This window comes from Meles meles, chromosome 5 (genome assembly GCF_922984935.1).
Source record: "Meles meles chromosome 5, mMelMel3.1 paternal haplotype, whole genome shotgun sequence".
Lineage (NCBI taxonomy): Eukaryota > Metazoa > Chordata > Mammalia > Carnivora > Mustelidae > Meles > Meles meles.
Genome location: NC_060070.1, coordinates 82,142,699 through 82,169,660, shown reverse-complemented (window position 1 = coordinate 82,169,660; position 26,962 = coordinate 82,142,699). Strand labels below are relative to the sequence as shown.

At 37.7% G+C, this 26,962-nt stretch overlaps 1 non-coding gene across 1 annotated transcript; it reads right to left on the bottom strand.

The window, feature by feature from the left end:
- Positions 1-2,639: 2,639 nt before the first annotated feature.
- LOC123942919 lies at positions 2,640-2,767 on the bottom strand. Its single transcript, XR_006818542.1, has one exon. It is a non-coding gene; the product is annotated as a small nucleolar RNA SNORA72 (small nucleolar RNA).
- Between the last annotated feature and the right edge of the window lie 24,195 nt (positions 2,768-26,962).

Below are 26,962 nucleotides of genomic sequence, written 5' to 3'. Positions count from 1 at the left end.
CTTGGCTGTTGTGTTTGTAAATCATGCTACATTTCCCATGGCTTAATCTAAAAATCTAAAAATGCTCCACCCTGTCAATGGTGGAGGCTTATATTTTGAGTTCCCAAGAAAAGTATTTCAGAAAGAACATCCTACTCTTCTTTACTGTGTAATAAATAAGTTCTAGGAAGGACTCATACCATCTGAGGAATTGCTCAGGTGGCATTTTCGCTTCTGTACCTAACCCTGTAGGATCCAGGCAATTACCACATTCACTTTTATGTAAAATTATTCTTATTCGTACTGAAAGTTATATTTTTGTTGGTTTGTTTTAGTTTTCCTTTTGTTTGAATTAGAAGCCCATGTTTTGAGATGGGTGAGGAAGTGTGGATTTTGGAGCTCTGTGTCAAGGGGAAAATCTCAGAGAACGAAGAGGCAGGTTGGAGAACCACTTAAGGGTGAGGAATCAACTCTTAGAAACAGGAAGACTTGGAGTTAGGTATTAAAAGAAAAATAAAAGGAGGTGTTTTCAGACATTCTACAGATCTTCCTGTAGCTGGTATGTTTTTAAGGGTAAAATACTAAAGTATATGAAATAAGTCAAATTTTGTGTTTCATTTGACTTATATCTTTGGAGATGTTTCATTTTATTTATCTGGAGAAGGTGGCTTTTCATATAATTTTCTGCCTACTTTCATTTCCCTTCTCTATACACCTCAGTCACTAAAGAGCAAAGTAATCATCATCATTTAGGTATAATAACAAAGGGGCTCTGGACTGTTTCTCTCTAAGGAAAAGACCTATTTCAAAGTATGTTCCTATGTAAAGGCCTACTGTGTGTTTAGGAATCTAAAATCCACAAATGATAATAATATTTTATAAATAACCACTTAAATAGTGAGTCAATACTTAAAAGGACTCGTTAGTAAAATTATAAGGAAATAATAGGCCAATTTAGAAAGAACATCAGATTATTTTGCTTAGTCATTGCAGTTGAAAAGATAAGAAAATGAGGCTCAGAGAAACTGGAAATTGTGTCATAAGTTTTTTTTTTTTTAATGTGAGTTAGATGTGAAATCCTGATTTCTTGAATGTTATTCCTGCATTCAAGCTCTCTCAAATATATTTGGTATCTTCTGTAATGGAAACGCTCATAACCAAACCTACCTATTTTGTAATATATACAAACTTTTTTCTAAACTAGAAAAATATCTTTAATTATAAATTGTCATTTGTAATCAAGTAGCAGTAAACATTCAAAATATGATCACTTTCCTCTATCAAAAAAGAAATTCTAAATATTGAGTAACTGAAAAACCAGTAAAACTCCAGGTCATTATGTCTTTGCTCTCCAAATTACAACCACAAACTTAGATGAATGTCAGACAAACTAAAATTAGGTAATGTTAGCTTGAAATGAACCAGTTCCCTCACTTGTGAAAGTGGAAATTTGACCTACCCATAGTTGTTATATAGCTATTAAGAGGTAGAGTTTTCTGACTCTAGGTTTATTAAATACTTGAATTTCTGGATAGGATATTGAAGGTATCCTCGTCTCCCATGTCTCAGTCATCTACCACCAAAAACTGCCTTTGTGAATTGATTAACTCTAAAATGGAAAAGACAGTGTTATTTCTGACATTTTTGCAGCTTCCCTTAGAGCCCCACACAGATTGTGTAGAGTACCCACTACTAGCACTATTCAACTCTGTAAATCAAGATGTATATGAACCACTGGTTTCCCTAAATTCATTCTGCTGAATGTTCCAAAGATATTAACTGATGGGGGTAAAGGGTTTTATGGAACATACTTGGGAGAGGTAATATGCAGTTTCCCCAAATTCTAAACACTGAACATACGTCAGTGTATCTTTTAGGACTAAAACACGCCGGGCAACTTAAGACCTGGGATTATTCAAATGTCCAAGTACATTTCTTCTACACCAACTACTACACACGTTTAGGAAAGATCCTTCTTCATTAAAGTTCTGTAGAACTTTTCTCAGCCTTTGATGAAACTTTGCATGGGAGGAGGGAACGTATTTCCTTTCATTTAATCCTCTTTGCTAAAAATTTTGTAGATACACTTCTGGTTAAGTTTTGGGTATTGAAATTTGCTTCCTCTAAAACATTTTAAAATACCAAATGTCAACAATGTTCTGAGACTAGAATGATGAAAATTAAGTCTCTTCAAAACCTAGTACAGGAAAGCAACTCAGTCCACTCCCTTTACAAAAACAGGAGCATGGAACCTGGGATGTGTGGTTCTTAACCCAGAAGATTTGCTACCACATCCAGCTGCCTCGTCCTCTCCAATCCCATCTTCAGGAGAGTGTCCTGAAACCAAAGCTATAAAGAGAATAACTGAAGTGAATGCAGTGTTTTTAAAACATATGCTCGGCAGTTTTTAAAAAAAAAATTTGCACAATTTTCTCTTCACCAGTCTGCTCTGGCATGCTTCTAATGATATTAGAATCACTTAGAAAATAAGGCACAATCATTTCACAATTCAGTAAATGGAAACGTTATCATCAAATTAACAGTGGTTATCTTCAAAAGTTATTACACTAGCTGTGCTATCATTTCTCAGGATAGATTGAAAATACCAAGAGCCATAGACCCCTTCCCACATGAGATGCATCATATAAATCAGGACTTGATTTTATCACCAGCAGTTTATAAAATCAGACCTAGGGAAAGAATTAGGTCTGGGAACACATGCATGATCTTAATATAGCAAACGCTGAACTGATTGTTACAAAATCAGAACAGCAAGAATAATTTGCAGTATTTTATCAATTAATTAAAAATTCATAAGTTCAAAACTTAACATGATGTGTTATTTGTAGGCATTTCTATAAAAAAGTTCTAAGAGATTAAACTCATTTGAAAAAATTGCATATTGTAAAATGATTTATTTTGCATCATAAATTTTAATTATAAAATATTTCCGTAGATGTTTTCCTATGTATTTTTCACAAAAGACATGTGAAGTAGGTGGCTATGAACTGCACTTCACAGATAAGAATTCTGCAGCTCTGAATTGAAAATGTACATCTAGGATATCAGGACAGGATCTCAGGCCAGGGCTCCTGACTCCACACCCCAGAGCTCTTTGCCTTGTCTCACAGCTTGCTCTTTAATGATTAAAGACCTTTCCTACCTCTGGTACTCATTTCTTTTTTTTTTTTTTTTTTTTTAAAGATTTTATTTATTTATTTGACAGAGAGAGATCACAAGTAGCAGAGAGGCAGGCAGAGAGAGAGAGAGAGGGAAGCAGGCTCCCTGATGAGCAGAGAGCCCGATGTGGGACTCGATCCCAGAACCCTGAGATCATGACCCGAGCCGAAGGCAGCGGCTTAACCCACTGAGCCACCCAGGCGCCCCTGGTACTCATTTCTTAATTTCATTCCAGTTCAGGAAATAAAAATGAGAACTTTTAAAAACCAAAGAGGTAGTAGTAGGGAATTTGCAAAACAGTCTGCAACCAAGAAAATACCCATAGAAAGAAGAGAATCCTGGTAGTTAGGATTCAAGAGGCAGTGACATCCTGAAGCCAGTTCATGTAAGCTTGAAAGAGTCTATTGTTAATTTGCAGCAATTTTGCTCTTTATTAATAGCCTTATTAAAAATTAAATTATATAAACTTGTAATTGAACATTATGTTAAAAACAAAGGTAATATTTGACTTGTTGCTTCCAAGTTAATTTACTACAGTTTGCTATTATCTAAGCTTTTGATGTTATGTGGTAGAAATACTATGTCTCTTACCTGCTTTTTCCAGCTCTGCCTTGGTAGTTAAGAACCAACCATGATAGAAGTATTTAGACCATGAAAATCACAAATGCTACAATTATTGTTTTGTTCATTATCTGGGCTTAAAAATGGAGAAAAATATTAATAATGCAGATTAAATTGAAAATTTTCTTGTATCTGTAGCTGTTAGATTGTGAATGGCTCATAAAGTGGAGAAAATATTTGTCTAGTATATGAAACCACTATCTGATTCAACAAAGAAATTGTTCATGTCAGTGAAAATTGAATGAAGTCTGACAAATGTCCTTGTTGTTTTACTTTAGACTCAATCTGTAATATAAAAGAAAATATCAACTAACATTTATGTCAGAACTCCACTTATTTGTCAATGACATGAGAGACTTCTTTTTGGAGTAGGATCATAATCGAGCACTATACATAGTCTAACTTTGTGGCACTGTTGTTGGGGATAGAATGGAAGGAGAAGCTGATGATAGATTTTACAAGAACCAAGTCACACCGAAGTCCTTGGTAGGGAATTTACAGTGATGGTTACTACATATTTATCATTATTTATAAATTGGGTGTTAGTGTTCTTAAAGCAGCACATTTTATATTAATTTTTTTTCCCTTGGAGAACTCGTTGTTAAACACTTAACATACCACAGGATGGAGGGCATGCTTTGTTGTAAGATGAGCAACTCTGCAGATGAAAGGGATACCAGAGAAATCTATGCTTGTTCCTTTGTAATTCTCTTTGAACAAGAGTTCTAATTGTGTATAATGATGCCAGTTTTATGTAATAGACCTCTGTGACCTTTTCCTGTATTGTACAGGAAGGGACTCTTTTCTACCTGTGAAGTGTCATCTTCAAATGCCAGAATGTATTTTCATTGTAAAAAGTTACCAACTTCCATAGACAAATGGAAGACAAATAAAATAAAAACAAAAAAACCCTCTTGACACTATCTTTTATTTCACTTTTCTACTACCCAGTAGCATACAATGATGTTATCTTCTGGAACTAAGACCCTCAGCTCTGGTATTTTATCTTTGGTCCTATGGGGCTTCACTCCGTTGATGTGACTTCTCCAGAATTAATCATAATTTACCTGTCTTTCATTTTATCCCCCTGGGGCCCCATGTTATATTATGCTACTGTAATGATAATCACCAAGGAGTTACTGCCATCCTCTCTCCAAGTAATATATGTTCACATTTACACATATTTGTTTTCTGGTCATGATTTAACCCCTATCGATAGCTCAAGGGTTGGGATTCTAAGCATGTGGCATAATGGTAGTGGTGGAGAATACTCAGTAAATAATTGTGGATTTATTGATAGGATGTCCTTCTAGACTCCTTCACTTATATCTCTTCCAACTTCTGTACTGAAGACCAAATTAGTCATATGAATTTTGAATTAAAATTAATTTATATGAAATCCGAAATTGCAGGTTGGTCATATACTAGTTTTCTGGTAAAGCTATCTTGAGCTTTAGGGCTGGCTTGCTTCGTCATTCATATATGCCCCGTTGGCTTTTATTTGGGGTTTAACTTGTACTGTAGTTAATCATACTTAAGTTCCATTTGTAAAGGCCTTGATGAGACAGCAGAAATGTCAGAAGAGAAGAAGAAATCATGAGATGTCATGGTTTTTTGACTTCCAGTTGAAGAGTGGGGTTAGTTATAGGTCAAAGTGAATCAAGGGATGTTTTGTTGTCACAAGAGGCTTGCTAGGGTAAAATTGGGGAATCTTACAGAGAATATATTATTCCTTATAAACCTTCTGTGGCTACAGTCTGATTTAAATAGGAACATCAGGGTGTTATATATATTTAATACACGAAATAGTTGACTGAAAATGAGCATCACAGAGAGAGGTGGGTGAAGGAAAGTACTTTGTAATTAGGCAGGCTGGCTTCCAATCCTAGCTCTGCCTACTCAGAAAACTTAATCTCTCTCAATTTTAATTTTATTATTTGTAAAGTTGGAGATTATTTATAATGTACCTACTTCATTGGGCTGCTTTAAATATTAAATATGATAATAAACATAAAATTCTTAGCAAAATTTCCACTCACAGATGTTGATGGAAACATTTTGCAAGGAATATTTCCATGATGCAAAAACCGTATTGAGAAGGCAAGGTGAGAAGTGTTTCCCTTTAGGAAATCTCTTATTTCATGGACTACATGATGACTTTCCCTGTTATTATTCTAAAATGGTGCTACTTCCTAAAAATATTTTAATAAACTACAGAGAGTTTGCTACTTTAAAAGTGATTTGTCCAGTTTTTGAGGGATTGCTCAAATATGTGTAGTCTGTGCAAATTGTGAAGGTTAAGTTACATTGGGAATTCTTTTTTTTTTTTTTTGTTACAGATCATGAAGATCTAAGGACAGTGTGTTATCCATGGGGGAGGTTATGGACAACAGTAGCATGGTCTGCTGTCCTGGTGCTTTTAATTTCAAATCCAACATAATGGTTTTCATTTCATATACATGTTCTCTGTGAATTTAAACTTTTACCTGATTGAATGTTATTCATAGTAGTTTCTAGGTGTATTCTGTGGCGACTCCTGAAAGATGTCTCTTCCTTTTATTTGAAGTAATTTTTCTGTATTATTAACAGTTCACACAAACATCAATCTTTTTCAGAATTTTTATTTTAATCTCTCTTATATGAAAAAAGTGTAAATAAGTAATGAATGCAAAAACTAAAACTACCAGGCCTCACATACCTGGACAGATGAATGCCCTCCACCTACTCCCGCCCCACAGGGACATTATTTCTGTAGTTTGCTCCTTGGAGCCTGAAGAGATCTGCTATTACAGAGGGTCACTGTGAGGTCCAAGTAGTTATGAAAAGGCTGCTTTTGGAGATTTATGAGGCACACTAGCATATGAAAATCTCTGAAGAGTCCTGCAGTAGAGCAAATTGATTGATCCATTGTTTTTCTCTTTTGTTGCGTAATACCTAAACCTAGTATCTTTGTGTTTGATGAAATGTGTTTTAGGAAACTTTGCTCTGGATTATAATCCTTCAGTCAGGGACAAGAAAAAAAATCCCTGAAATTGCATTTAATAAAGTTCTTAGAATTGATTCAGAATGAGAAGAATTGGGTTTAGCTTTTATTGCTACCATTTTACAGCTAGATAACATTGGGCAAGTTATTTCATTTCTCTAAACCTCAGATTCCTTTTCTGTAATAGCATAAAATACCCAATACATATCTCCATGTTTTCATAAATATTATATAAACTAGTATCAGTGAAAATGATATATAAAGCCAATGGCTGATATTTACTGACTCTAATACTTCTTTCATAGATTGATTGGGCCTTACTTAACATACACTTGTTAATGAGCTTAAGTCTCCAGTGTCTCAGCCCATGATCAATTAGAATTAAAGAACAGCTAAAAGGTAGTGAGGCAGTTAGAGAACAGAGACAGTAAGAGAAGCAACGCCAGAACTGAAGAGCAGACTCATTATATTGATACATGGCAAGTAGTCATTGGCTATAGTTCATCAAGAACTACTTAAATGATGATAGGAGGCTTCCATTTAAAAATGGACGGAGCATAATATTTTAGGGAAATACCACAAATGTTCCTTTAGATCAAGATATCTTTCTTATATATATTTGAACATCTGCCTTTTGTACTAAGGTCAGGACATAGTGAGATCTCTAACTTTCTGCTTAACATTTTCAATGTTAGTTGACTGGTACTTTATTTAGAGTAAATTTTTTCTTTAAAAATTCTAGATTACTAGTGTTGTACTCTTCTTTGAAAATAATACTGAATACTGAAAATAATACTGAATAATACTGAAAATAATACAAATAATACTTTGAAAATAATACTGTCAAAGAAATTAAAATCTGCTTTTTTAAATAAGACTTTATTTCTTTATTTGAGAGAGAGAGAGAGAGAGAGCGAAAAAGACAGAACATAAACAGGGCAGAGGGAAAGGGAGAGGCAGACTTCCTGGCAGAACAGGGAACCCAATAGATTCCAGGACCCTGGGATCATGACCTGAGCTGAAGATAGACACTTAACTGACTTGAGCCACCCAGGCACACCTAATATCTAATTTTATATAGGTTACAAGTAGAATATAATATATAACATACATATTTATTAACAATGAAAGTATAAGAATTATATTTACTTATATGGAATGTATTAGTGATATCTTATTGAGAGAAAAGAGCAGTCTCTCAAATTATATATAAAGACATATGTATGTAAAAATATATACACAAATTAAAAAATTGGCCAAAAACTTAGTGTTGATTTTGTCTAGATAGTGAAATTACGGTTAGTTCTTATCTGATTATATTTGCTTATCTTTATGTTCCAGTTTTTCTGCCATCCATGTATAATCCAGTGTGGAGCACTTCATACCGACATATCTAAAAATAAAATCTTTACACTGATATTTTTGATTATCTTAGACCATTTGGGCTCCAGTAAAAAAGATACTATGGACTGGATAGCTTATTAGCAACAGAAGTGTTTTTCTCACTGTTCTGAATGCTAATAAGTCCAAGGTCAAGGGATTGTTAGATTCCAGGTCTGTGGGAGCCCACCCTCTGTTTTATAGATGGCACCTTCTCACTGTCTCCTCACGTGGTGGATGAGGGATGAGTTAGAGATCCCTGTGGGGTTCTCTTTTAAAGAGCACTAATCCCTAGGGATCCCTGGGTGGCTCACTCAGTTTTTTGGTTGCTCACAGTCTTTTCAGGCCCTCTGCCTGCTCACCTCCCGGATTATCATAGTTTCTGAGGAGACAGAGGACTGTTTCTCTTCCAGTCAATCAAGTTCTTAACCCAAACTGGATTTTCTAAAAGATGAAACATATATATCAATGAAAATCTGAAACCCATAACCTTAACACCCCATGGACTCTTCAAAAAGTTTATCTCCTTTTTTAGATAGTTAAGCAAAATAAATAAAATGAAAGTGAGTCAGAAGGATCTTGTAAAAACTGAACAGTTTTGTAGATTGTCTTTCAACTGGGGTCTCTAAGCAAACATGGCTCTAAGCTTTTTAATGATTATTCAGTATTGATGCCATGCCATTAGTGACATAGAAGGGATAGAAAATGTTCTTAGCATACAGTCTCTTACAGATCTTAAAAGGTACCAAGAAGGACTCATCAAATATTACCTGGGACACAAACCTTGAAAGCCTAACCTGTGAATGTAATCCATCTGGGACAGCACTTAACTCCAGGGAAGAGATAAATGACATAGCCAATAATACACACAGTTCTTGAGAAATTTTATTATTCACCTTTATTTAAACTTTCTTTTGTCAGAGACAATAAGATCACAGGCTAAAAGTTACTTTTATCCTCCATAGCACTGTGCTATTGATCATTGTGTTTATAGTTAATGATGAGGAGGGTGAGGAAGACTCTTGAGTTAATATCACTGTCAGATTATTAATTCCTTTAAAGCTCTTGTGACTTTTTGTCCTTAAAAAATTAATGAATTATTCATGTTTCAGTGGCATGAAGCAGTAAGGCTAGTAGGCTAGTTATTGGTCACATGTGGAAGGATGACTATTCACTGAAAGCCATGTATTTCAAAAGCTAGGTAGTTTCCAAATGTATGCAAATTATATGATTGAATAGTTTTTTAAAATAGATCTATTGATGCCTTTTTATTGATTATCAAAGGGGTATAATCTTAGGCTTCTATGCAGAGGTTTCTATTTCTCTTATTCTCTTTTATTTGTGTTTTGCTGATTAGCCAGATAAACTTGGATTTGCAACAGTAATCTTGGCCAGAGATGGCCAAAATATAGATTCTCCTTTTATTCCTTTCGTTAGCTCACTTGCTTTGCTTTTCTGGTGCTTTTGTTGTTAGCTCCTTTTTTCCCCCCCCTGTTTTTTATTAATTTTTGTTCTCTGACCCCCCACTCACTTTCCTTTTATTTTCTCAAGTGTTTCTCCTATGTCTTCTTACTCTCTCCATTGCTTTTTGCCATCACGGTTCTCGTCTTCCCCCCCATGTCAGCCTCAAATTCATGTTTGTTCACCATCTCCTCCTGGCAGTGCCTGGTAGTTCCCCTTCTCTTTCATTATTGTTTGTTTTTGGTTTATTCTCTCTCTGCCTTCTGACCCCCAAGGAGCTACTGCTACACTTTCATCTCTGCACACACTGAGACTCATTTAGATTTGTCTGGGATTGGCAGAAGAGGACAGTCTTATCTAGGGCATGGGACATGGCAGCGAGTGTCTCTTATGTCCTGCTTAGCTGAGATCTAGCATCTTGACAGAATCAGAAATCAGTCAGTGTTTAGGAGAGGTGGATTTCAATTGCAGGATAAGGGCACTGTCTGTGGCCTGCCATGCTGGATGCCAGGAAATGGATACGGAGCACATCTTTAGGTCCTGGACTGATTGGTGTGTTTCAGTGAGGAACACTTCCATGCTGATTATACCAGGGCAGACTTGGAGTCCCTGGCCACTCCATCATTCAGCTTATGCCCTATATTCCTTCCAAATGAATTTGGTACAACTTGCTGCCTTAATCTCCCCTCTCTTGAAAACTCCTCTGAAACTCCAGTCACTGCTTTGTCCAAACCTCTACTCCTTAGCACTCCTTGCTTGCCGCTGAATAAAAGCCTGTTTCAACTTTTCTTTTTCTCAGTCATACTTTACCTTATATTTATTGATGTTTTCTCCCAAAGTGTCCTCATTTTTTGAGGGACTCAGTCTAGCTTCTAGAAGGATTTACCTCACTTGAACAGCCCCATCCATAATCCCCAAATTTTCTGTGCCCTTGGTAAAGCTCAGCTTTATTTTATGCTTTCCCTACATATTAATTTTAATCTCATCTTCCCTTCTCTCTGACATTATCAGCTCTGTGCATAAGCTTTACACCCACCTTGCCTATGTCTAGTAAACATTAATTTTTAAGGAGGATATAATTTCGCTCTAAAATTTTTATGTTTAAATCCGTCTTAGTGATTCTACTGATGTGTATAAATAAAAGTGCTACAAAAGACAGTTCTTAGAAGAATTTTATAATATTGTATTAAATTTTTAAGGAGTAAGTAGTCTCATCCATGCCCTTTTCCCACAAAAAGTACAAGGACAAAACACATACTTTGGTGGTTAGCGTCTCTATCCCAAGTCTTGAAGTTCAGTTCTCCTCTTAAGTGCTTTAATTAAGTGTGGTCTGTTGGTAGAACATAGAATAGTCCCTGTGGTTTGGACCATTCCCCTCTTTCTAGGAGATGTCAAGGGCTCTTTTATATTTTTAAATGCCTTTTGTTTTTGTGCCTATTGTATAATTTCCCAGATTGGTTTTTGGGCACTATTTTTAAAGTCAAAATCAGCAGGCTACTTCAAGTACTCTAATTAATAGTTGCTAGGAGAAACTGATGTATTGTACCCTTAAAAGACATTTAAGCAGACATGTTTCCTATAATACCCATGTCCTTTTCAGAGACCGTGTTCGAACAACCACTGCTGAGTGGGCAGCCACCCATGTGATACACACTTAAACCAGCCACAGCTTGAAATCAGTGGTCTGGGTGACCAATCAGGCTTTTTCTCTTAGAAATCTGGAGTTGGGACTCTCCATAGTCAGCATTTAAATTTACAATGGATGTTAAGTCAAAACAGGGAGTAGAGATCTTTGACTGACTTGTAAATGGGTTGATAAATCTGGACAACACAGAGGGAAGGTAATAGAGACATGAAGACAGAAGTAGAAAAAAGGGTTGGTGGTATAGGAGACAGAGACCAAAAGCAGGCAGTGACAGACACAGAGAGACAGACACACATATACGGAAATAGAGACAGAAACATCTGTCATTTAGGGGGAGAGACAAGAAAAGAGAGAGGGAAGCAGAGAGAGATACACCCACATGGAATAGCTATTCCAGATCCTGTTCTCCAATTCCTGATCCTGCTCTCACCATGAGGACAGAGGTAGAGCCTCTAGTGCTGAAGTGGGTTGAGTTGGTTCTATTCCTTGTAGCCTAAAGATTCCAGCATAAGTAGAGCCTATCTCTAGTCTATGCACGTGTAATTCAGAATACCTCGCCTCATGACAGTTCTACGTTCCTCCTGTGAATTAAGGGTTCATGAGTTCTGTCTCTGTATTTAGTAAGTTGCCAAGTTCATTAGTAGTCATTATCAGTAGAAAATCTACAATGAGGACATTTTACTGAATGATACCGAAACATTGCTGCCAACTTTATAATTTGGAGTGCTTATTTAATTCATTGGTTAATCAAAATAATACATCAGTGTTTAAAAATAAGTAACACTAACCATGATAAAGACTCAAATGATGGCCTATCATGCTTAATGACCTGTGTAAGACATATCTTTTCCTTGAAAACCTTACTGACTCATTTTATATTAAAAAATATAAACTGAATAAGCAAATAATTATATATCATATTGTCACACTAATGTTCTAAATTACAACTTCATTGGCCTTGTAGTTTTGCTATCTTTTAACTTACAAAATTATTTAGATATTTTAGCTCTGTAAGAATATATACATAAGAACTTTATACCTATTTTTGTGTAAGTACACATATAGCTAATATTAGGTAAATAAATAATATTGAGTTGTCTAATTTTTTTCCCTTCAAAGTTCCATGCATGGTTTAAGTTTGAGAAACTTTTAATTAGGTAGTAGTTTTTAAAATGGGAGTTTTTTAAAAATTCACTTTTACTTTTTCAGTTCTTTGGGGAACATTTCTAAAGTTATCCAGGTGTACTTAATATTTATTTATCCTGCAATGGGCTTCCTTAAGTGTTAAATAGATTTATTTTGGACAGTTTAGGGGAATTTCTCCCGCTCACTGCCCTCCTCCCCTGTTTTCCCCTTTCTGCATTTTCTTTAGTAGATTCAATCTTTTCTTTGAAAACCAAGAAGTAGGTGGTTAGTTTTCCTGCTTTCAACACTGTATCAAGGAGGCCAAGACTGCAGTGTAAAGATAGGAATTTAAGTAATTTCTGTTTATGGTTAGTCTGCCTGTGGTGGCTGGTCAGTCCCCCTAGAGAAATTGCCCTACGGTTCATAGAGTATCCAGTGCAAATAACCCATCTCAGCTACAGGTAAAGCAACTTACTATTAGACCAAAGCATCATTTCTGTATTTGCAGTTCAGCATGCCTCTGTGACTTCACAGAAAAAGGACGCAAGCAGTATAAGTAACATGAGAAATCATCACAAAGAATTTAGAAAGAGCAACAAGCAGTACCCTCCCTAAACATCCTTCCCAAGTCCCCATATAAATTTTAACTTAGAAATAAAGAGACACATATTTTGAGGTGGCCTAAAAATAGGCCCACTTCCCTATGGGTCCTAGGGAAGTTCACCTTCACAGCTTGTCCCTGTGTCAGTATAGTTCTCTAGAAACACAGAACAGAACTGACCAGTTATATAGTGTGTGTGTGTGTGTGTGTGTGTGTGTGTGTGTGCGTGTGTGTGTGTGTGTGTGTGGACTGGCAAGTCAGAAATCTGGAAGGCAGGCAGCAGGCTGGAAACTGTCAGGAGGAACTGATACTGTTGTAGTCTTGAGGCAGAGTTTTTTCTTCAGGGACATCTCAGTTTTACTCTAAGGCCTTTCCACTGATTGAGTGAGGTCCACCCACATAATCAAGGATAATTTTCTTTAGTTAAAGTCAGCTAATTGTAGTTGTTCATTTGGTCTAAAAAAACACCTCCCCAGGAACACCTAAATTGTGTTTGTTTGGATACCTGAGTACTGAAGCCTAGCCAAGCTGACAGAAAAAACTAACCATCATAGTCCCTAAATCTTATCAACACATGCTGACTGGCAGGACCCCAGATTTCCTCTTCTAAAATGTCCACAGAATCCCCAAGAGGAGAATATCTGATTCACATTTACTTAAACTGCTATACCCAGCTGTTCTCATCTCTTGGTGGCTCATAGCCTCCATGCCACAGCTGTTTTCAAGTATCTTATGCTTTAATGAAATTCCTGACTCTCTGCTCAGGCTGTCCTTCCAGTGGTGCTCTGGCCTTGATTTTTGGGACCTCCTTTCCCCACAACCCATTCTGTATTCTCCTACTTCCACCACTGCTTTGACTGGTTGGTTGCTTTACCCAGTAGGGGTAACTCTAACCTCTATTCTCATAGAATTGAACCCTTCATAGCCACCTTTATTGAATTTCTGAAGATTACCATAAAAATTTATAATGGGAGTAATAGCCACTCTGGTGAATCTATTGGACTGCCCCCATATCCCTTCTTGATCTTATTCAGTAGCAGCAACACGATCCCCCCTGGCAATTGGGATAGATTACCCCAACTATATTACATGTTCCATCTCTACATGTCAAGTCAGTGACATAAGAGTCCTTAAGTAATAGGAAGAATTAACTTTCAATATAATAGAATTGTGACTCCATTTCCAGTTGGAAGCATCATTCTCTGAGGAGCTTGTACTTCCAATTTTATGGAACCCAATGGTATAAAATAGGGGAAAAAATTCTTAACACAGAGATTTCAAGTTTTGTATTGAAGGACTACTCCCACTTCCATCCTTTGCTTCCTAGACCTGAGCATGGAGTAGAATGCGGGGACAGTATCATATATTGGTCACAGATTTACAGGACCATAATCCCACCATCCTCAGCTGATGCCAGAGCTGAGCCTTCATTGCACCATCTGCTTTTAGATGATGGCACATGTGGTAAGGCCAGTGAATTCCATAAACATAAGCCCATTACTGCTTTCCTTTCTTTTTAAAGTAAGTTGCTTGGTTGAGGGTGATGTTTTGTGGTATGTCAGTGAAAAGGGCATAGATGAGAGTATATATAGACTCCTACATTCACAGTAATAAAGTGCTACCAACCAGGTGGCTTAAAACAACAGAACTTTATTCTTGCACAGTTCTGGAGGCCAGAAATCTGAATTCCAAGTATCAGTAGGGCCACAGTCTCTCCAGGATCTAGGGGAGAATCAGTTTCATGCTGTTCCATGAAAAGGAGGTATATGCAAAATGGTCTCCAAGGCTGATGGATCTCTTAAGACTGACAGAAATGACTAACCAGTACAACTTGATGAAAAAAGGTTTAAGGGGACCTGTGGACAGAGCTGTTTCAGGTGGCAGCAAGACCAGTAGGTCTCCACAGCCCCACCTCCTGTAAGACTGCTTTTATAGTCCCAGAGCTGTGTAATACATGCTTGGGACCACCCCTGGGAGGCCACTGTAGGCAGACCACCTGGAAGGAAATATTTGAGAATGAGTCATATCTCCAGAATAGATCAAAGGTGTTAGCCCCCAAGGGTGTATTTAAAGGTGTGTTTAAAAAATATGGGAGTGCAGGGGTGCCTGGGTGGCTCAGTAAGTTAAGCATCTGCCTTCAGCTGAGGTCATGATCCCAGGGTCCTGGGATCGAGTCCCGTATTGGGATCCTTGCTCAGAACAGAGTCTGCTTCTTCCTCTCCCTCTCCCTCTGCTTGTGCTTTCTCTATCTTTGTCTCTCTCAAATAAAAGAAATCTTTAAAAAAACGTGGGAGTGACAGGCTATGCTCAAGAAAGCTTCAGGTCACAGAAGTGTCCTTGTGGCAGATTTGTCCAAGATGGCATTAGTCTATTTCATACACATGCTCTTAGCTTCTGGTATTTAGGGAAATTCTTGGCATTTCTTAACTACTAGCTTATCTCTGTCTCTGTTTTCATATGACACTCTCCACTGTGTTCTCATATCCTTTTCTTATAAGAGCCTACCCTATTCCAGTATGACTTTATCTTTACTGATTACAACTTTGATGTTCCTTTTTCTAAATAAAGTTATATTCTGAGGTACTGGGTTTAAGACTTCAACGTATGTTTTGGGGGGACACAATTCAACTTACAAAGGTTGCTAGAAAAAACATTGTGGACTGGAAGGCCAGTCCATATCTAGGATAGGTATTTAGGTTCCTGAGAATGAAATATTTCCCCCATTCCAAAATAAAAAGGATCCAGTGTAAACCACATTCCATCGGGGAGCTGGCTGGTCCTCTTGGAGAAAAGTTACCACATCAGAGTTAATCACTGGCCTCTATAGTTGATAGGTTGGGCATCTAGCAATTATAATGGCCAGATTAGCCTTGAGAAGAGAAAGTCTTGTTATTGAATCCTATGTATAACCTCCAACCCTGCCACTATGGCCATTTTGAAAACACTGGATTGGCTGGATAAAGAAGCTAATGGTATCTTCAGTATGAATCACCTAATTATTAGAAGACTCCTCTGCAATAGAAGCCCTCTTGGTGGGCTTTAAATAGGATATGAATATCCTAATATTTAATGACAATTCCAAGAAATTTATCCACATACCTCTTCCCCAGAACTCCTCATCACCAGTCCTCTAATATATTTTTTTAAAGTTTCTGATGGAATAAGCTTCTCAGTTTCTCCCAAGAGTCATTATGGATCCATATTGTAGAACATCTCTCCTTCCACACAAAGTACAAAACCATATATACTACCTTAAAAATCTGCCCCTGGGAATATTTTCCTTTACAACTGTCTTTCAGACTGCCACAGATGGAGTATATGGCCACTTCTGGGTGGGGTGAACAGCCATCAAGCAGCAGATAATTTTTCCTCTTTGGCTAATAGGCATAGATAAGTGCCCATAAGGCCACAGGTATGGTTTAAGGAACTCTTGACACAACAGTAGGAGTAGGTACTTTGAATTCTGATTCTGTTCAGAGGAGTTATTTGAGTTTTTTGGACCTGTCCAGGCTTTTGCAGGTATATCCCATTCCCACTTAATTATTCAGTGCTCCTGCATACATCTACTTTTAGGATTTGGTTGACCAAATAATACCCAATTTGTAACAAGTAGCTCAGGTCATATAGTCCCCTGGCTGCTGCACTCAGGTGTTACTTGGTTGTATCACAGTCAGGTAGCAACCAGAAATAACTTTACAATTGGAAAATAGTAGTTTGTAGAGGAGAGTTTGGGTTTGCCCCAGAATATTATGGTCTGTGCTATGTTTTTCCTATTGTGACACATTGGAGGCTCCAAAGGACATTTCTATTTTTAAAAGAGTTCAGGTAACATTTAGATATTCCTAGCTTACCAAGCCCAAGGGGTGGAGAAGCTTGCATCACAACTTGGATCTATTGCTAACCCTTTTTATCCACTGGACAGCAATTAAAATTGCTATCCTTGGGGCACCTGGGTGGCTCAGTGGGTTAAGCCGCTGCCTTCGTCTCAGGTCATGATCTCAGGGTCCTGGGATCGAGTCCCGCATCGGGCTCTCTGCTCAGCAGGGAGCCTGCTTCCTTCTCTCTCTCTCTCTGCCTGCCTCTCTGCCTACTTGTGATCTCTCTCTGTCAAATAAATAAATAAAATCTTAAAAAAAAAATTAAAAAAAAAAATTGCTATCCTTGAGTTTTAGTAAGAAGATGGGTGTTCCCAAATGCTGTAGTATATGTTTCCTCTAAAATACAAATACTTATGCTAAATTTGGTGCCTCTCTCTTCACAGTAGGAAATTCAAGGTACAGTTAACTGTTGCTAACTTCAGAAGGGTTACCTACACATCCTCTACACCAAAGGGATTACTAGTGGTAGTATCCTAAAGCTTTTTGAGGTTTATCTCCTACTCAGTAGCACACGTGATTTTACTTAGATACCTAGGTGCTTGTGGCCTTCTGTTTAAGAGGTCCAGTTTGCAGAAAGTCTTCAAATGTAACAGAGTGATGTTTTCTGGGATTTCAACATGGTAAAGACTCTTTTAGACAGAGTCTAAAGACAAAGAGACCAGGAGAGTTGACATAGTCAGTCCTAAGGTAAGACACTGAAGGTATAATTCTAATCCTACTATTTAGATAAAGATGAACTCTTCCTCATTGTCTTTACAAATTCAGGTGAGGGAGAAAACCCTACAACAAATGAAAGCATTTCCTAGATCAGTAACTGCACTCTAGGAGCCAGCAGTTGTGTTGATTTGCTTTAGCAAGGGAACCACATCTGGATCAGCAGCTGTGGCTGGTGGCACCAGTAATTCAGGGTCATTTGAAAGCATCCATTTGGCTTTTTACCAGACAAACTGGAGCATTAAAAGAAGATTGGGAAGGAATTACCATCCCCGCTTCTTTCAATGTTTGATAGTAGCACAAATTTCTGTAGTTTTTCCAGGGTTATTGCTTTCTTCCTCCTCTTTGACAGGGAAGATTCCAGCAGTCTTACTTGGTTCTTCCCACCATAATAACATTTACTTCATGGGTCAGAGAACCAATGTATGGATGGTTCCAGTTCTTAAGTATGATTATTCCACCTATGCAATCAGGAACATGGGAAATAACCACTGGAAGCCCACTGACCACTGACGGTGGATATAGGCCAGATTCCATTTATTTCTTAAGTTTGTGTTCACACTGATTCGTGCTAAATTATGGTCAGTAAGTAATAACTCCTATATGGTATGGTTATTCTTTTTCCCAGCTCACTTTGACCCTGTTAAGTGGCTACGGATCTGCTGGAGGAAGGTGTGGAGGAGGATTTACAGTGTATTTTTGTGACCACATTTCAGTAATTCCCTAAAAGAAAGTAGCCTCCATCTCAAAAGGCTCTGGGTTTTAGAATGGGATAAAGGGCCACTCATTCCCACTATAGTACTTTAATTTGGGTATTACTTACTAAAGGAAGAATTGGTCTGACAATGTAAACTAACCCATATTTTAGAAGGTTGACAATCTATTTCATTCCTAAGATTCTCAGAAAAAAATTAGCCATAACCATATATTCATGTAGGTCAAACATTTATATTGCCCTTCTGCCTTTGTGATTTATTGTGATCCTTGTGCCAACCTCATCCTCGTAACTGAGCACTGCCCCCTGCCTCAGCCACACTAAGTCCGCATCATTCTCACTGATTTTAGGAGTCCAGTCCAAATCTTCTGTAGCATTTCTGGCCTATGGAAGGCAGCTACAACAGAGACTTTTGGGAATACTGGTGCTCACTACCAAAGTGGTCTTAAAGCTTTGGAGAGGAAGTGTCCTTTTGTCTCCTGTAGGTATGGTAGGGTGTGGTTGAAGAGGTCACAAATAATAGGTCCACTCCAGCAACCCCACCTTTTTAAGCTCTTGGTTTCTTTCCTTTTAGTTCTGGAGAAATCCCAGCATCTCAATCTCATTTGTGCAGGTCACCGTTGAGTCCAGGCTTCAAGCAAATTATTAGAGCTCATTTCGGATGTTTCAGCCAACATAATATATATTTAGAATCTTAGATAAACTTTTCTGTATTGATAAGATCTTTTTGCACCAACCTCATATTTTTATCTCCTTGATTTAACCCCTTAAGAATCTATTTCTAAACATGCTTCTTCTTCTGACCCCCATTTCCTGACTATAAAAGTTGTCAGGGTTCCATCTTCCTTTTTGGTGCAATATCTAGCTCATCCTTGAGAGTACTTTGCAATTCTCCCTCTAGCCATGGCAGCGATGAATGATGGTGGGAGTCAACCTTGAGGAGAATGGGAATGTCCTTGTTAGGCAAGTGCTCCAGATGAAGTCTTTGAAAAAAGTTCTCTCAGATAAACTGGAGGGATTGCTTTAGCCAGCAAGGAAGATTCAGGGGTCTTTGAAATTTCAAGTTGAGGACCTCATCTGAAGTTTTAGGATTCTACTTTTTCAACCAGACTTATTGTAACAAGTCTCATAGATTATAGTTAGAACTGTAGTTACAAAGGCATGAGACCCTGAGACTTAAAAATGGCTGCTAACCTTAATTTTAACAGGAACTCTCAAAGCACACTGAATATATGTATTTAATCAATAGTGAAACTCTGCAACCTATACTCTCTGGTTGTGGTTATGGTCATTAATTATGTCTGTTTTACATATACATAAAAGATATGTATATAAAGCTTATTAGAAACCTTTTGGTTTTCCATCTTGACTTGAGTTAAAAGTTCAGGGCACTAGGCTTTTATTTTATTTTTGTAAGCTCTCTAGTAGAGTGAGAAGCAGCCTATAATCTTTATCACCACAATAGGCAAATGATATAGACACTTAATCTCTCAAAAGTTTGTCCTCTACTAGTTACCCATGTTCTCCCCCAACCTGAGTAGGGAAGTCATCTTTATGTTACAAAATAATACATGTGGAATCAATACTAGAATTTCAACCTCAGTGTCTGTTTCTTGAGGCCAATCCTGACACCAGTTACTGTTATCAGTCAGGGACCCAGCAGGAACAGAAGAAGGCACATTGATGGAATTCTGAGAATTTAATGAAAGTACTTGTTGGAGATGTGTGGGATTCAGTAACATAACAAACAAGAGAACTTGAGGCACCTCCAAGTTGCAATACTGGAAGGTGCTACCATCTCTAAACTTGAGGGTAAGAATAATTCACCAAAGCCCTGTGACAGCCAAAACAGTGGAGGAGGGGCCACTTGGCAGAAATTGTGGTCAGAGGGACTCACAGCCACTGTTAGAATCCTAGCAATGAAGCAAAGCATGAATGAGCCAAGAACAATGTTCACCTCTTTCTCTTTTCCCTTTTTCTGATTTCCTATGGGTTTCCCATAGCCCAGACAATGCAGTTTGCGGGAGCCAGCATTTCTGGCTTACAACAAATACAATGGAGAGTGGATGGAAGTCAGGAGAGAATGGACTATAATTATGGTGGTGGTGGTAGTGGTGGGTGCAGCAGGTGGTGGTGAAGGCACTGGTAGGAGTAGTCTGTGCAGTAGGGGTAAATTCAAGGAGAACCTCCTACTGTATTCAGAAATACTTTCCCTTTTAGTATTGCTTCTAGTAGAGATTATGTATTTTTTAGGCTCATTGTGTCACCGTAACAATCCCTTTCATATCACATCCTACCCCAGTATGTCAAAAATTCTTTCCTATGGGCCTCCACGGTCACCAGACAAATCAAGAACAATGGCTACAAACTTTAAATGCCCTGAAGAATTTTCAGACAGCTAAGGTGATTGTATATGGTTGTAGCATATGAGAGCCTCTAGAGAGATCATTGCCTAGTACATCTGAGCTTCAGCCAAGATAACCTGTTAAGAGTAGTGAAGTTAAAGAAAATTAAGGTGAGCATTACTTGGAAGCAAAATTAATTTATAATGTGATGTGGCAGCAGAAAAGCTGAGTGCTTTTTGAAGAACTATATGAAGAATAATCACAGTCCTGAGTATTTCATCGCACACAATTCAGTTACAGTGCTTCAGACATCACATCTGATTTTGAGTGTCTGAGTTACAATAAGTTGCAGATGTTTGGAGGAAGAAATGGTAGTAGAAAGAAAAAATGTGCCACTAAATCAAAGAAAAAAGCCTTACATATAGCCAAAAATATCTACCACTTTGCCACCACCCCTACCCTCACCCCCTCACCCCCATCCCAGTCCCTGCTGACCTCCAGCCAAGAACCAAAGTGAACTAGATTAATTGGCTTGGTTCCATAACCGGTAAAGAAATTTTTACTACCCAAATAATCATTAAGAGTGTAATGTGTGTAAGACACATATTAAATGATGCAGTAGAAGCTATAGGGAAAATACGCCTTGGGCATGAAAAAAATGACTGTAAGTGAGCACTCTTGTATCAGTAACATAATCTTTTTCTGAGAAAGAAAATCAGTAATACATAGACGCGTGGAGGGGATGTTGATTGTCTTTTCAAGAATAACTTGTTTATATGATAGTTGTCTTTCTCCGATTGACTTATTTGAGGCGAACCATAAGAGACTATGTACTCTGAAAAACAACCTGAGGGTTTTGAAGGGTCAGGGGTGGGAGGTTGGGGCAACCTGAGGGTTTTGAAGGGTCAGGGGTGGGAGGTTGGGGGAACAGGTGGTGGGTAATGGGGAGGGCACGTTTTGCATGGAGCACTGGGTGTTGTGCAAAAAGAATGAATACTGTTACACTGAAAAAATAAATAAAATGAAAAAAAAAAAAAGAATAACTTGTTTATTCATAGCTGTGCATCTCTTTCAATGATGCGTCCCTTAACTCTGAAGGTGAAAAATTCAAACTGGGGATAGATCTGAAAATGAGGAAACAGGAATCTTTACTCTCCTTCCATTCCCATAAGTAGAACAAATTTAGCTATAGGCAAGTATGCTGAACTTGAATAACCTTTACATTGATTGCTGTAGACATTCAGGTAAGATTGTAAAGCTTTTTCTGTGGTGTTGCGGTTTCACATGGTGTGGGTTTTTGGTCATTGTGTCAGTCTATATTGCTTGCCTCAGACTATCTCTATTTGAGTTGCTCCTTTTAATAAGACAGTGCCTTTTACTTGGGTCCCTCGGTTTGTCATTGCCCTGCTATGGGGGAGGGCATGCCACATTTGAAGTCAGTTGTCCAGGGGTTGAGTCTTGCTTCTTCTGCTTCCTAGCTATGTAGCTATCATAGCTCCTATGAGCCTCAGTTTTCTTTTCTGTAATATGGGATTATTAATGCTTGTAGTAATGTTCTGAAGATTCTGAAATGATTTTCTCATTTTCAGATCTATCCCCAGTTTGAATTTTTCACCTTCAGAGTTAAGGGACGCATCATTGAAATGGATGCACAGCTATGAATATGTATAAGGCATCAAACATAGCTGGCATATAGTGGGGATTCAATACATGAAATCTTCTGCAATTCTTCATCATCATTTTCTTATTTCTCAATTAAGGAATCAATATGCTTTTTTTGAGAAGTAGAGTGGTGGTACTTCCAGGAGAGAGAATGTTGGCAGGGCAGGAAGTTGTCTCTGTTGCCAGAGTCAGACACCATTTAACTAAAGTAGCTTCTCCATTTCTACTTCTCAGAATAGACTGATTCAGCACCCGCTGGAGACCTTAACTTCTTCCCTAATAAATGAAAAGTTTGAATCTGAAGTCAGGTAACATTTTGCCTTAAAGCATTGTCTTAAATAGATTTTTCTTTCCTGCTTAAAAGGAAGTCAGGAAAGATTTATTATAAATGCTCTCAGGAGACCTCTTCCAAAATGCTTCCCCTTAAAGAGGTAGTCACAAAAATGAGCACTGAATGCTGCCTTAGAGACTTGTAAAGTAACAGAAAAACCACTTTCCACATGTTTATTGGTGAATTTGAGCTGAGTCTGACTAAGGCTAAAAACTAACCTCAAATTTCACATATAATTAAATTAATATCCACATGTGAAAACACAGATAATAATTTATTTTTTTTAGAAAGGTAGCAGTTACTAAAAAAGAGATATGATAAACTGGTAAGGGAGTCAGATTATATTAGGTGGCTTTATAGTCCTATTTTTAAGGCCAGTATCTCTTTAAAAGATTATTTCACCAATATTCGTTAACATATTTATATTACATTTGATTCAAATAGCAAGTCTGAATTTAATTAAAATAACATAAATATATTTTGTTTTACTCTGGCATTTTATAAATCTTTGCAAATAGTCTTTTAAATTGGGGGGAGGTGGGGATAAAAGTAAAAACATGAATTTCTTTTGAGATGTCTCTTTCTATCTCAATATTTCGAGTTATTGTTGAATTTTCAAAGGAAGACAAAAGCTTGCAGTTTGCAAGCTCACTTCATCTATACCCTAAACTCTGTCAACAGCTTAGCATTCACTGAGAAGGCATGTTAATCTATCTAGAGATTCCTCCTAAGTTGACCTCTTTGAAACATAATTAATAGCCTGATAAATGAGCAAATAAATGTCAGGAAATGTTAGTTCCCCTTACATGGTATGATCAGTTGTTTCTTTTCTAGTTTAATAATCCCTATAATTAATACAAAATGGCAAACTGGAAAGTATCCTGGACATGACACAGAAACTCCTCGGTTCTATTCCTGGTGATTTAATTATTTAACATTGAAGCCTATAAAAGTCACTGAAATTTTCTGACTCTCAGTTTCCTCATCTGTGAAATGGATGTACTAACTCTTTCCTGTGATAGCTATATCAGTCTGTTCTCAGTATTCATCTCTAACTACTTCTGTGTGGACTTCTTGTCCAGCAGAAGCTAGAAAGCTGAAAATCCATATTTCCCAGGCCACTTGCTGCTAAGGTTTGAAAACAAGTTAGATCCTACCATTTGGAAGTATTTATTCAAGATTTATAAGATGAGAATTATAGAGGTGCCTGGGTGGCTCAGTTTGTTGATTGTCCCTTGGTTTTAGCTCAGGTTGATTTCAGGATGGTGAGATCGAGCCCCGCACTCAGCGGGGAGTCTGCTTAAGATTCTCCCTCTCCCGGGGTGCCTGAGTGGCTCAGTGGGTTAAAGCCTCTGCTTTTGGCTCAGGTCTCGGGGCCCTGGGATTGAGCCCTGCATCAGGCTCTTTGCTCTGTGGGGAGCCTGCTTCCTCCACTCTCTCTGCCTGCCTCTCTGCCTACTTGTGATCTCTGTCTGTTAAATAAATAAATAAACTCTTTTTTTTTTCATTTTATTTATTTTTTCAGTGTAACAGTATTCATTCTTTTTGCACAACACCCAGTGCTCCATGCAAAACGTGCCCTCCCCATTACCCACCACCTGTTCCCCCAACCTCCCACCCCTGACCCTTCAAAACCCTCAGGTTGCCCCAAAATAAATAAACTCTTAAAAAAGGGGTGCCTGGGGGCGCCTGGGTGGCTCAGTGGGTTAAGCCGCTGCCTTCGGCTCAGGTCATGATCTCGGGATCCTGGGATCGAGTCCCATATCGGGCTCTCTGCTCAGCAGGGAGCCTGCTTCCCTCTCTCTCTCTCTGCCTGCCTCTCTATCTACTTGTGATCTCTCTCTGTCAAATAAATAAATAAAATCTTTAAAAAAAAAAAAAAAAGGGGTGCCTGGGTGGCTCAGTGGGTTAAAGTCTCTGCCTTCGGCTCAGGTCCTGATCTCAGGGTCCTGGGATTGAGCCCCACATCGGGTTCTCTGCTTGGCGGGGAGCCTGCTTCCCTTCCTCTCTCTCTGCCTACCTGAGATCTCTGTCTGTCAAATAAATAAATAAAATCTTAAAAAAAATAAAATCTTAAAAAAAAAAAAGATTCTCTCTCTCCCTCTCCCTCTGTCCTTATCCCTGATCTCTCTCTTGAAAACAAATAAATAAATAAAATCTTAAAAAAAAAAAAAAGATGGGAGTGACGTGGTAGCCATCTTCCTGCAGCTTTGGCTTTTTCTTTCCAGAAGACGGGTTACAAAGATGTGGGGGTTTTCTCCAACAGTGTTCTGGTGTCAGCTCTGCTGGTAGCTAAGGTGACAATAGCAGATACCTTCTCATTTCCAGATCACAGCCATAAGCGAATGTTCTTACTTAGTTCCAGTGGTGGCCTCTTGACTCTTATATAACTTCACATTTTGGCAGAATCAGCAGCCCTGCTGGTATTTCAGTTGTGTAGTACTTGGGGTCATTGCTGGATGCCCAGCCTGGAGACTGCCCCTTCCAAATTTCTAGGCATTTTGTAAACAAAATTTCTTGTATTAAATGCATTTTTCTTAACATACCTAAAATGATTCTATTTATCATCTTGGACTCTGATGCTTGCCATAAAGTCTTGTGAGGATCATATGGAATTTATCACATGTTCTAAGGTACATTGTTAAAATGTTATAGGTTTATAGGAATTATTGTGATTAACACACACAAGATTTTCCATGTCATTTGTCTGATGGAATTTAACCAAAATATGCTCTATAATATACCTCCTGAGGCTGTAAGAAATTAGATCGAAGTGGGTAACTCTTCACAGAGAGAAAGGAATTACTGTGTAACTAAGTCACATTAATCTTCCTGCTTACATTTTGGCTGTGGGGTCAGGGAAGAGTGGCCTGGGGGTGCAGGAAGGTGGCCTTATGCTTTTGGAGTAACTTGGAGTCTGGCTGTGTAGGAGCATTTGGTCCTGAGTGATTTCCTTGCTTCCACACTCTATTCCTGATCTTAGCTCTCTTTGACTAAAATTTTCTGTGACACTTGTGAATTTGAAGTTTCTACAAGTCAGAGTACTGGGCCATTTCTTGCTTTCTCCTTTTTCTTGTAAGTGATGTCTCTCAGGAAACTTAAGGTTAGAGGTTTTGCAATTGTAAAGGATTGAGCCAATTCCTAACATCGTTAGTTATTCCAAGATGCAATCCTGGTATATTTACTACAAGAAATCAAATTACTCAGTTACAAAATATGATGATTCTTGAAACACAACAAGAAAGTTATATGTGCTAAATCAGCACTCTGGGTCTCAATATTTCTGAGTTATGATTAGCTTGTCTCAATGTTACCATTCACTTCATGTAGCTGCCTTTAATATTTGTGGCTTTGGATTTGTGGTTAGTACGGTGAGTCAATTATAATTTTTTTTCCCCTCATCCTTGGAGAAAATGAGACTTATAAACAGTGGACTGCTCTGATCAAATACAATCAATTTTAAAGGAAAGATGTTCCTGGTAACATTCTGAATTGATAAGCATTTACTAAAAAACAAATGTTAGTTTTACATTGAACAAGTATGCATATTTTATGCTGCCATATATCACAATGATGCTGAAGAGGTTTTTGATTGCAGCACATGGTGGAAATTAGAAAAATAACACCCGGTAACACTATTTAATTGTCCAGTGGATTTAATGTCTGGAGGAGTAAAGCAAGATTTTACTTTATGGATTCTTTCTACTTTGACTAATGAAACACATAATTGTACAAATTCTGATGTAGTCTGTGTTTCTCCTAGCAAGAGTTTTTCAAATCTAAGCTGAAGCCACTCTGTGAATGAGGTGTATCTACATGGTTCAGTGGTTTTCTCAACACTTTTGAAACACAAATTGTTACCCAGGTGAATTAAAACATTGCTTGGACAACTGAAAATTTAGAAAATTATATTTTAAAAATGGTTTTAGTATTTATCTATGGATGTAATAAATGTTGGACAAGGATGAAACACTTCTCAACCTCTGTTAGTATTTAGATATATATCATCTGCCGGCCAATTTCTGTCTATCTACATCTCTATAACTGCATGTATATCTGTATAATAATATTTATAAATATGTGTGTATATACAGATATATATGTAGAGGGATGAAATTTGAAATAATAATGATATACCATAATAACTTGGGATATTGGACAACATTTCCTTCTTTCTTCTGTTCCTCAAGGCCATTTCCAATTTAGATCATGAGTTTTTATGGAGCAGGAAGCAAATTTCATTTGTTAAGCTTTAGAAATGCCCCTTGATATCCTTTCTCATGCATAAAGGGCTTTGAACCATGTTGAGTGTAGAGAGAGAAGAATCAAGTTTTAGATGAGA